This window comes from Bubalus bubalis, chromosome 1 (genome assembly GCF_019923935.1).
Source record: "Bubalus bubalis isolate 160015118507 breed Murrah chromosome 1, NDDB_SH_1, whole genome shotgun sequence".
NCBI classification, from domain to species: domain Eukaryota; kingdom Metazoa; phylum Chordata; class Mammalia; order Artiodactyla; family Bovidae; genus Bubalus; species Bubalus bubalis.
This window is the reverse complement of record NC_059157.1, coordinates 126,172,998-126,183,931: the sequence shown is the minus strand read 5'-3', so window position 1 is coordinate 126,183,931 and position 10,934 is coordinate 126,172,998. Positions and strand designations below refer to the sequence as shown.

Here is a 10,934-nt window from a genome sequence, read left to right as displayed (position 1 = left end):
TGTGTTTTTATTCACGTTTCTCTTGAAAATGCCTCTATTTTATCTATTCTATTCCCCAAGTTGTTTCAAGTTATCAAACTGCCTATCTCCTCCATGACTCAGGGCAGCAGATATCAACTAGGAATCAAAAGGAGAGCAAACCACACAGACTAGTCCACACTAAGATGTGAATGACTGATGAGCACATAACCCACCTAAGGGTTTTTGAATTTTAATTTTTTCTAACCTTTAAAAAAATAATTTCACACTTATAGAAAAGTTACAAGAAAAAATAAAAGATTTTCTATATACTCTGTTTAGAAATGCATTTATTTTATTCTCTCTCTCTGCACACACGTACACGTTTGTTTTATTTTTCTGAGCCTGGAGTAAATTTCCAGCTAATGTCCAAATGCTTCAGTGTAAATCTCCTAAGAACATTCTCCTACACAGTTTCAAAACACTAGCCAAAATCAGTACATTAATGTCAATCCAATCTATCCTCTAATCTACAGTCTCAGCTTTACTGAATATCTCAAGAATCTTTTTTAGAAACACAACTATAACAATGAAAATAAGAACATTTTTACCCTCTTTTCTTTCTGGTCCAAAATAGGCCACTTGATTATTCCTTGCATTCAGTCATTATGACTCTTAGGTCTCTTCCAATCTGGAACATTTCCCCAGTCTTTCCGCGCTTTCCATATCTTGATATTTTTGAAGAGCACAGAGAAATCATTTTGCAGGCTTTCCCTCACTTGGGGTTTGTCTGATGCTTCCTCACAGTTAGATTCAGGTTTTGCACCTTTGGCAGGAACACCCCTGAAGTCATGCTTTGTTCGCCAAGCATCCTATCAGGGGCCACGCAGGGTCCACTTATTGCAGTGATTGTGCTGCTGCTTCTACCATTCAGTTAGCATAGTTTCTGTCAGGTTTCCCTGTAAAGTTAGTAAGTGTTGTTAGTGCTCAGTTGCTAAATCCTAGCTGACTCTTCTGCAACTCCAGGTACTGTAACCTACCAGGCTCCTCTGTGCATGGGATTTCCCAAGTAAGAATACTAGAATGGGTTGTCATTTCCTTCTCCAGGATATCTACCTGGCCCAGGGATCCAAACCTGTGTCTCCTTCATTGACAGGTGGGTTCTTTACCGCTGAGCCACCGAAGAAGCCCATTTTGTTAGTAATTAGTAACAATTTTGTGGGATTATACTATGAGGCCATCCTGTTCCTCAGCAAACTTTCACCCATTGGATGCAAACTGGCATCCATTGATGACTGATCCTTGCCTCAATTCACCATTACTATGATGGTTGCCAAAATGGTGCTTTTCTAAGTATCATTTCTTCTATACTTATTAGTTGGTTTCTACTATAAAGAAGAGCTTTTCCCTTCTCTTCCATTTATCTGTTTATTTATACAAACATTGTGCTTTCCTGGTGGTTCAGATGGTATGGAGTCTGCCTCCAATACTGGAGACCCCTGGGTTCAATCCCTGGGTCAGGAAGATCCCCTGGAGAAGAGAATGGCTACCACTCCAGTATTCTTGCCTGGAGAATTATCTGTTTATTTATATAAACATGGGCTGGTGAATGTCTATCATATTCAGTAGGGTATTTATTTTGATGTCCAAATTGGCTCAGATTTGACCGAAGAGAACTGCGTCAAGCTGGCTGGATTATTTGATTTTTAAATGAGGTCAATTTTCCATTCAAATATGTCTCCAAAGAGTACAAGTAAGGTCTTAAGAGCAAATGAAGTGGGTGGGCAGCCTGCCAGAGGGTGATGGTGAGCAGATGAACCCTTACTGGATCAGCGCATCCCAAACAGTTCCAACTTCTCAGAGATTCTTCTTTCTTCCCTGTCCTAAAATGGCATTAAATGCTGGAGCCTGGAGGGACCTCAAAGATCATCAGGTCTGTGGTTCCCAAACGCTGGCTTGTGCCAAAGGCTATGACTACAACCCCCGGAGAGTTGGCTCAACAGAACACGCGCTCCCTGCAACAGAGATTGTGACTCAAAGGTCAGGCCCAGGTGGGTGGGTATTTGTGTGTTTGTAGAGCTCCCCAGGTGACTCCTATGTGAACCCACCCCCGGCCCCCTTGCACACACACCCTCCTTTTACAGGTGACTCAGAGAGGGACATCCTCGTGCTCCCAATCACACCTTTAGTTTCAGAACCAGGAGGAAACTTAAGGTTCCTTGGCTGGTCAAGACCTGCTCTTTGCCTCCCTTGTGCTGCCCCCTGCTATGTCTTTGAAAGCTCGCAAGTTTACAACTCTCACTTCAGGAAGAATGAGGCATTTATGGGCAGGACCGGCAATGCCTATGTTAGGTGTTTGTAAACAGGGGGGCACCTCTGCTTATTTACTTGATAATTACTTGCAGTGTAGTTGTGTATTTTAAACTGATCCCCAGAGTTTTATTGTTATAAATTGAAAATAATAATATCCACTTCATACCGTTGTTATGAACATTAATTTTAGAGGTACTGTATAGAAAGGCCTGGCATTTTTACTAGCTTTTGCTGACACTTCTGCTAGAAAATGCATTGACCATCCCCCTGCCCCCAAACGCTCCAACGTACACACTGCCCTGATGTTATTTAAGGAAGCACTTTCTGTTACTACTTCTTCCTTTACCTACTATCTACTGAGAAGAGCAGTATGCCCTTTCATTGAATAGAGAAAGATAGCTGTAAGGTACATAGATCCCATTGCATTGCACGCCCATGTCCTCCTTGGGACCACTGTGAGCTTCTGGCCACAGGAATTGGACTATTAAACAAAATTAACCTTTAAACAGCCTTTAAACCTGATCATCTAGGATCTCCATCCAAGACTAGCTTAACCACTGACATTACAAATCTAGAAACAATGTACTATTTTAAAGGCGTTGTGGACTACAGTGAAGGAGGGAGAGCATGTTACCAACGTGCTCGTGAGTATGGATAACTGTGGCGAGGCGCCAGTGCGCTCAGATGTCAGGTGGTTCACAGTTCGTTCTTCTCATTAGGTGCACCATTTATTAAGCTTCAGCTCCCTCCACCACCTTCCATCCCTTCTAGTCCTTAAGGCAATCTGTAGGGCAGACCTGCACCAGGGGTTAGGGCCTCTGAGCACCTAGCAGGGTTCCGTTGCTCCATTCTTCCACTGTCTCCTACCTTGGTCTCCAGAAGAGAATGGGTTCCCCTGATGTTACAAGAGAAGGTGAAGCTAAGAAGTGGTTTGGAGTGGGGACATCCAGGCCCTTGAGACAGAGGCTGTGATGAGGCTGTGTTGTCCTGGACAAGATACACCTGCTTAAATTACTCCCTGGGGATGGAGCAAGGCAGTGACTCCTCCCGTGTTTTTGAATAAATTTAGAAAAGGAACTTATCATCACTGCTAGTTAAAAACCTCTGGCCTAGTAATAACATAAGCAATCACAGTAATTTAGCACTTAAGGGGCTTGCAGTGGTTCTAAAATAAGTCCACAAACTGTAAATCTCCTCCCTTCAGAGCAGCCTAATTCCTCTCTTGAGTGTGCCTATATAATTTAATCAGTACAATGTAGCAGAAATGATAGAGACTTCCCTGGTGGTCTAGAGGCTAAGACTCCATGTTCCCAATGCAGGGGGCCCTGGTTTGATTTCTGGTGGGGGAACTAGGATTCTGCATGCTGCAGAGCATCTGAGCCCATGTAACACAATTAGAGAATATGTGTGCTGCAACTGAAGATTCCACGTGTTGCAACTAAGACCGGTACAACCAAATAAATATTAAAAAAAAAAATAAAGAGGGTTTCCCTGATGGTTCAGTGGTTAAGAATCTGTCTTGCAATGCAGAGGACACTGGTTGCATCCCTGGTCTGGGAAGATCCCACATGCTGTGGGACAACTAAGGCCATGGGCCACAGCTACTGAGCCTGCACTCTGGAGCCTGCATGCTGCAACTACTGAAACCCATGTGCCCTAGAGCCTATGCTCTGCAGCAAGGGAAGCCTGCACGCCAAAACTAGAGAAAGCCCTGGTGCAGCAACAAAGACTCACCATGAAAGTGAAGTTGCTCAGTCGTGTCTGACTCTGTGACCCCATGGACTGTAGCCTAAGAGGCTTCTCTGTCCATGGGATTCTCCAGGCAGGAATACTGGAGTGGGTTACCATTTCCTTCTCCAGGGGATCTGCCCGATCCAAGGATCGAACCCAGGTCTCCCGCATTGGAGGCAGATGCTTTAACCTCTGAGCCACCAGCCAAATATAAATAAGTAAATAAATTTTTTTTTTTAAAAAAAGAATGGTAGAATATGATGTCCAAAGGTAGACTATAAAAGACATTGCACTTCTGTTTCTCTCTTTCTTTGGGATCATGTATTCTGCAGGAAGTCAGCTGCCATGTCAGGAGGACACATAAGCATTCCTCTGGCAAAGCTCATAGAGCCGGGAACTGAGCCCTCTGTCCTAGAGATGTGTGAGTGAGCCATCTGGGGAGCAGATCCTCAGGTCTCAGTGCAGCTAACAGATGACCACAGCTCCAGGCAACCTGTGGGCTGCAGCCCCGTGGGAGACCTAGAATCCTCCCCTCTTCCATGTGATTGCCCTTTGGTGCCACCTAGTTAAGCTGCCTCCTAATCCCTGACCCACAAACAAGAGCAGGTAATAAAAGTGTTCTTTAAGCCACTAAGTTATGTGGTATTTGTTGCATAGCAATATACAACTAATTTTGTTGTTGTTCAGTTGCTAAGTCATGGCCGACTCTTTGTGACCTCATGGACTACAGCCCACCAGGCTCCTCTGTCCCCCACTATCTACCAGAGTTTGCTCAAATTCATGTCCATTGAGTTGGTGATGTTCACAGGGCTCTTTATTTTTTCCATAGCAACCGTGACAGCAGTTGATCTAGGCTTGGCTTGAACGCTCCCACTGACAGAGGGCTTTCTTCCTTCCAGGCAGCAAGCTGAGCACTCTGAGTGCCACCAAGCGCTGCTCTCACTGGGCTGGTTTTGGTTTCTCTATAACTTCCATCCCTGGTTCAAGGTGTGCACTTTGAAGTCAAGGTGAAGCCTCTCCTTTTCCATGTGATTGCCCTTCAGATACATTAAGTCCATGATTGTGCCTGCCCCCATGCGCTCTTCCACTGGCTAAAGGAACCAAGAGAGGAAGTAGTACATTTTGAGGGGCCTGGGAAAAGAAACATTGTCTGGAATCTTTCATCCACTAGCCCAAGAGGAGCTGGATTCTAAAAGGCCTGAGGAAATGGGTGGCACCTATCCTAACCCGCCAGGTAATAATTATAGCAGTAGCACTGATAATAATTATCAGCACTAACATAGCACTTATGGTACGGCAGGCTCACTTCTATGTGTGTTACATGTGCTAAGTCATCTAATACTCACAGCAGCTTTTTATTATTGCTACTTTTCACAGTGTTACAACTTGCCCAAGGTCCCACAGCTAGTGAATGGCAAAACAGGAGTTATAGCCGTTGTGTCCTCATCATGCCTCAGTACTGCCTTCCCTGCTGGATCTAGCTCATCTCAGAGCTGCTTTAAAAACTCTATGGAAACAAAAATACTAGCTACCATTCATTAAACACCTGCTATGTGTCAGGACCTGGGCTGAGTGCTTTGCATGCATGAGAAAAGTAAATGCTCACAGTCAATGATTTGTTGAACATTTATTTAGGATGCACTACCACTCTCCTGGCCCATATTGGATCATAGCATAGCACTCATAGCACTCAGTTCAGGCTTGAGTCCTGCTCTCAGGAGTTTTTCAGTTCTGGATGAATAAATAACTATACTTTCAGGTGGTGGTTAAAGAGTTGCTCTAGATGGACCAATGACATACAGATAGGGAGATGCGGGTATGGATGGAGCCTTTTGTAGACAGCATTTGAGCTAGTTTTTGAAGGATGATACCATTGTGGAAGATAGGGAGGGGAGAAGGACTTTCTGGGAGGAGAAGCAACATAAGAACTAAGATGAGGAAAATGAGGTTGTGATTTACCTGAAAACAAAATGAATGTATGGGATGATGGAGACGTACTGGGGGTGTTTTTAGCCTAATCCCATGTCTCCCAGGTGAACTGATGAGGACCTGTGGTCTCGAGGCTGCCATTCGTGTGTGATTGCAGCAAACCATTCCAGGCTATAAAAGCCAAGGTTCTATGAGGGCTTCTGCAAGCACATGAAAACTGTCAGATCCTCTGAGCTCCCGGGCACTCATTTATCATGGTGAGAAATGTTGATATTAATAAACCCTTCCACCTGGTACAGTTTCCTGTCATCACCCCCCACCACCGGTTTGTTTCTATTTGGAGAATAAAACTGGCAGCAAACAGAACTTCACACTTCTTGCAGACCTGTTGGATAAACACAGGCAAACACTCACAGCAACCATTTCACACTTAATGAATGGGAGGTGAAGGTGTGGGACTGCACGGCAGGAGACTGAGAGCTGCTTTTGCATGGATTCTCTCTCCCCTGGGCCTTGCAGCAATGGGCAAGACATGACCCCCCCTCACTTCCTGCAGGAGAAGTGCCTAAACGCACTGGGGCAAAGTCGGGACCAGGGTACCCAGGTCAGGGAAAGGCCGCTCCAGGGGATTGGGCATGCTTTTAAAACCTATCTGTTTTGAGATCTGAGGGAAGAGGCAGATTTAGATTTTTGTGAGGCCTGAAGCCTGTACCATGTGGGAGCCCTCTTTAAGAAAAAAGAATACTGAATTATGGATACAAAGTGAGATTTGAAAATCATTATTTACTTAGAGTGAGAAAAGAAATCATAACAAAATTCAAAGCTTAAAAAATGGTGACCAATACCATCAGTTTAGTTCAGTTCAGTTGCTCAGTCATGTCCGACACTTTGTGACCCCTTAGAGTGCAGCATGCCAGACTTCCCTGTCTGTCATCAACTCGCCAAGCCTACCCAAACTCATGTCCATCGAGTCGCTGATGCCATCCAACCATCTCATCTTCTGTCATCCCCTTCTCTTCCCGCCTTCAATCTTTCCCAGCATCAGGATCTTTTCCAATGAGTCGGTTCTTCTCGTTAGGTGGCCAAAGTATTGGACTTTCAACCTCAGCATCAGTCCTTCCAGTGAATATTCAGGACTGATTTCCCAACTGCCTGTCATATGACTAAAATATTTTTTCCTGCCTTTTTTGAGTCACATGTTTTTTTTTTTGACATTGAGTCATGTATTCTTTAGATCGCGTCTTCAAATGGCACCAGCTTAGTAATGGCTCTGCCAAGAGGAGACAAATCAGTCTTATCTCTATTTGATCAACATTTTTTCCTTATTGATTGCTTCAAAAAATTTCTTCCAGCTTCACAGCTCATTATTGGAAATGCCAGGGAAACTTCCAACAGAATCTCTTTCCTATGTGATTATAAGACTTCAGAGCATGTAAAATTTTTTTCAGCAGTGGCTAATCTTCAACACTCCTTCTCTTGAGAATTACTCACTGATGCATGAATCAGTTGGCCGTCCACGCCCTTGTTGTGGAGCTGTGTCATGAGACGCGCGTCCTCGCAGGTGTCAGTGTAGCAGTGAGGGATGTAACTCTTTTTCCAGTGTGTTCATATTATTCACTCTTCCTCATTAACTGGGTTATTAAACAATCCAAGAATCTATTCATTAGTATTCTATTGGAAAGTTATCTTTTCTACGTATTGAATTATTGCTTTTGATATGATTAAAGCTTTTTTCATCATAGTTCTAGCTTTGATGTTAGAAATAATTTCCATTTATTTCATTGGTCTTCTTTTTTCATTGATTTGTTTTTGAAATTTCTCTCAGTTCTTGAAAAATGTACCTAAAGATGACAAATGAGTTTCACCTTCATATATGCCAACATTGGGAGTCTACATTCTCTTGTTCTCTTTATTGAAATGTTCCAAAATCTTTCCAAATTGAATAAAATGACATATTGAGCTTTATGATCTTTTAGGTAAATACCCTACTTCTTATTTGTACTTGAGTTTCTCTTCTTAGTCTTCAAAAATGTATTTTAGAGTCTTAAAAGTTGTTGCATCCATGTAGTGAGACTAGAGCAGATTTATAATGGCAGACCAGTCATTATGAACATAATTTCAGGGTTGAGTGCTGTAGGACACATTCACATTGAAATAAAACCTCTGGTCCTGCACAATTTGGACAGTAGAAATATTCCTGGAAGCCTCTCCTACACCAGATAGCCAACAATAACTCAGCTGTACATGGAAGTAATATTTCAAGTGGATCTCAAACCACATAATTATATCCCACTAAATGGAATAACTAAATTAACTATATCTCCAACTCAACTTCCCCTTAGCCAAATATCCAAAATGCCCACATGTACCACAACATTACCTGGGACGAGGGAGCATGTGATGGAAAAGAAGTTGCAGTGGAAAGAGACATTTACTCAGAGTAAACAGTGTTTACTTTTAAGGATGTGCTTAACTCAAAAGCATCCCAATGGCCAACTCTGGGATAACTTGGGCAAAAAAATAGATGATGACAGTGATGAATTGTAACCTATAGAAAAAGCTCATATCCATGAATTTATAGTAATATAAATAAATAATTGATTAAATGAAGAAATGAGGGAGAAGGGATAGCTCTTCCTTATAGATGATTTTCAATTAATAAAAGTGGAAGGGAATATAGAAATAGAAAAGTACCATTTGACAATCCCTGGTGGCTTAGTAATAAAGCATCTGCCTGTAATGCAAGAGACACAGTTTCAATCCCTGCGTTGGGAAGATCCCCTGGAAGAGGAAATGACAAACCACTCCAGTATTCTTGCCTGGGAAGTCCCATGGACAGAGGAGCTTGGCAGGCTACAGTCCATGGGGTTGCAAAGAGACATGACTGAGCACACACGCACATGTCTTACACAGCAATATTTGTCACATGCAAGAACCACAAACCACACGCACGAAAGTGAAAGTGTTAGTCACTCAGTTGTGTTCAGCTCTTTGCAACCCCATGGACTGTAGCCCGCCAGGCTCCTCTGTCCATGGGATTCTCCAGCCAAGAATGCTGGGATGGGTTGCCATTTCCTTCTCCAGGAGATCTTCCTGACCCAGGAATTGAACCTGGGTCTCCTGCATTGCAGGCAGATTCTTTACCATCTGAACCACCAGAGAGGAACCATTAATAGATGCTAAAATCAGGGGGTGAAAGTATTATGTTTAATAGGACATTTACAGAGTATTAATCTGCCTCATCATATACTTTCTAATTGTTTTTGTTGTTCAGTCACTAAGTTGTGCCTGACTGTTTGTGACCCCATGGATTACAGCATGCCAAGCTTCCCTGTACTTCACTATGTCTCAGAATTTGCTCAAATTCATGTCCTTTGAGTCAGTGGTGCTATTCAACCTTTTCATCCTCCGCTGCCCTCTTCTCTTTTTGCCTTCAATCTTTCCCAGCATCAGGGTCTTTTTTGGCTCTTCATATCAGTTGGCCAAAGTATTGGAGCTTCAGCTTCAGCATCAGACCTTCTAATGAATATTCAGAACTGATTTCCTTTAGAGTTGACTGGTTTGATTTCCTTTCTGTCCAAGGGGCTCTGAAGAGTCTTCTCCAGCACCACAATTCGAAAGCATCATTTTTTAGCACTCAGCCTTCTTTATGGTCCAACTCTCACATTTGTACATGACTACTGGAAAAACCATAGCTTTGACTATATGGACCTTTGTCAGCAAAGTGATGTCTATGCTTTTTAATATGCTGTCTAGGTTTGTCATAACTTTTCTTCTACGGAGCATGTATCTTTTAATCTCACAGCTGCAGTTACCATCAGCAGTATTTTGATTGTTGGAACCCGAGAAAATAAAATCTGTCACTGCTTCCACTTTTTCCCCTTCTATTTGGCATGAAGTGATGGGACTGGTTGCTATGATCTTAGTTTTTGAATGTTGAGTTTTAAGCCAACTTTTTCACTCTCCTCTTTCACTCTCATATAGAGTCTCTTTGGTCCCTCTTCACTTTCTGCCATTAGAATGGTATCATCTGCATATCTGAGGTTGTTTATGTTTCTCCTGGCAATCTTGATTCCAGCCTGTGATTCATCTAGCCCAGCATTTCACATAATGCATTTAAGTTAAATATGTGTGTAAGTTAAATAAGCAAGGGGACAATATACAGCCTTGTCTTACTCCTTTCCCAATCTTGAATCAGTCAGTTGTTTCATGCAAGGTTCTAACTTACTCAGGAGAAAAAAAAATCAAACGTACAGAGAAGAAGCCCCAGCAGCAGCACCTTAACCAAGTCAAAGCTAACATTACCAGTCATGAGACATATCAGCATCATGTACCACCTGATATAACGTCTGAGAAAAATAGAACATCACTATCACATCAGTGAACTCTTAGGGGTCCAGTGGCTTGGAGTTGGCAAGGACATCTTTTGAAAATAAAGGACAGATTATTATTGCCTCTCAGACCTCCTGCAACTAAGGAAGAAGCCAATGCCTGATAGAACTGTTTGGCATCTGGAGGCCACTTAGTGATGTTACTCTGACCCATTTACAAGGCAACATGGAAGGCTACCAGCTTTGAGTCATAACAAGTCTAGGATTCAATGCAAAAGCCATATGGCTTGAGTCAGATGACTGAGCAGATCCTATTGATATTAGAGTTATCTGTGATGGGGGAAAGAAAAAAAATCCTTATGTGCCATTAATGGCATGCTCCAATAGGAGAATCACAATGCAGACCCCTAGGGTCCCAGAGCAAGGCCATGCCATCTGTAGAGGAGAGATACACGCCATTTGAAAAATAGCTCCTGGCATGCCACTGGCCTTGATAGAGACAGAGCATCTGACAAATGACCATGTGGCCAAAGTTACCCATCATGAGCTGGAAGGTGTCCAGCCTGCCAAGGCATCAAGTTGGCAGGTCAATAGCAATCTGTGTATAATGTATGTGGTACACCATGGATTGGGCATGAGCAAGGCCAGAAGGCAAAGGTAAGCTGCACTAGT

The 10,934-nt window shown here is 42.9% G+C and overlaps 1 long non-coding RNA gene across 1 annotated transcript; it reads right to left on the bottom strand.

The window, feature by feature from the left end:
* Positions 1–293: 293 nt before the first annotated feature.
* LOC123334158 lies at positions 294–2,001 on the bottom strand. The gene is made up of 2 exons (XR_006551977.2): positions 1,784–2,001; positions 294–917 (listed from the first exon to the last, which is right to left on the bottom strand). It is a non-coding gene; the product is annotated as an uncharacterized LOC123334158 (long non-coding RNA).
* Positions 2,002–10,934: the final 8,933 nt, after the last annotated feature.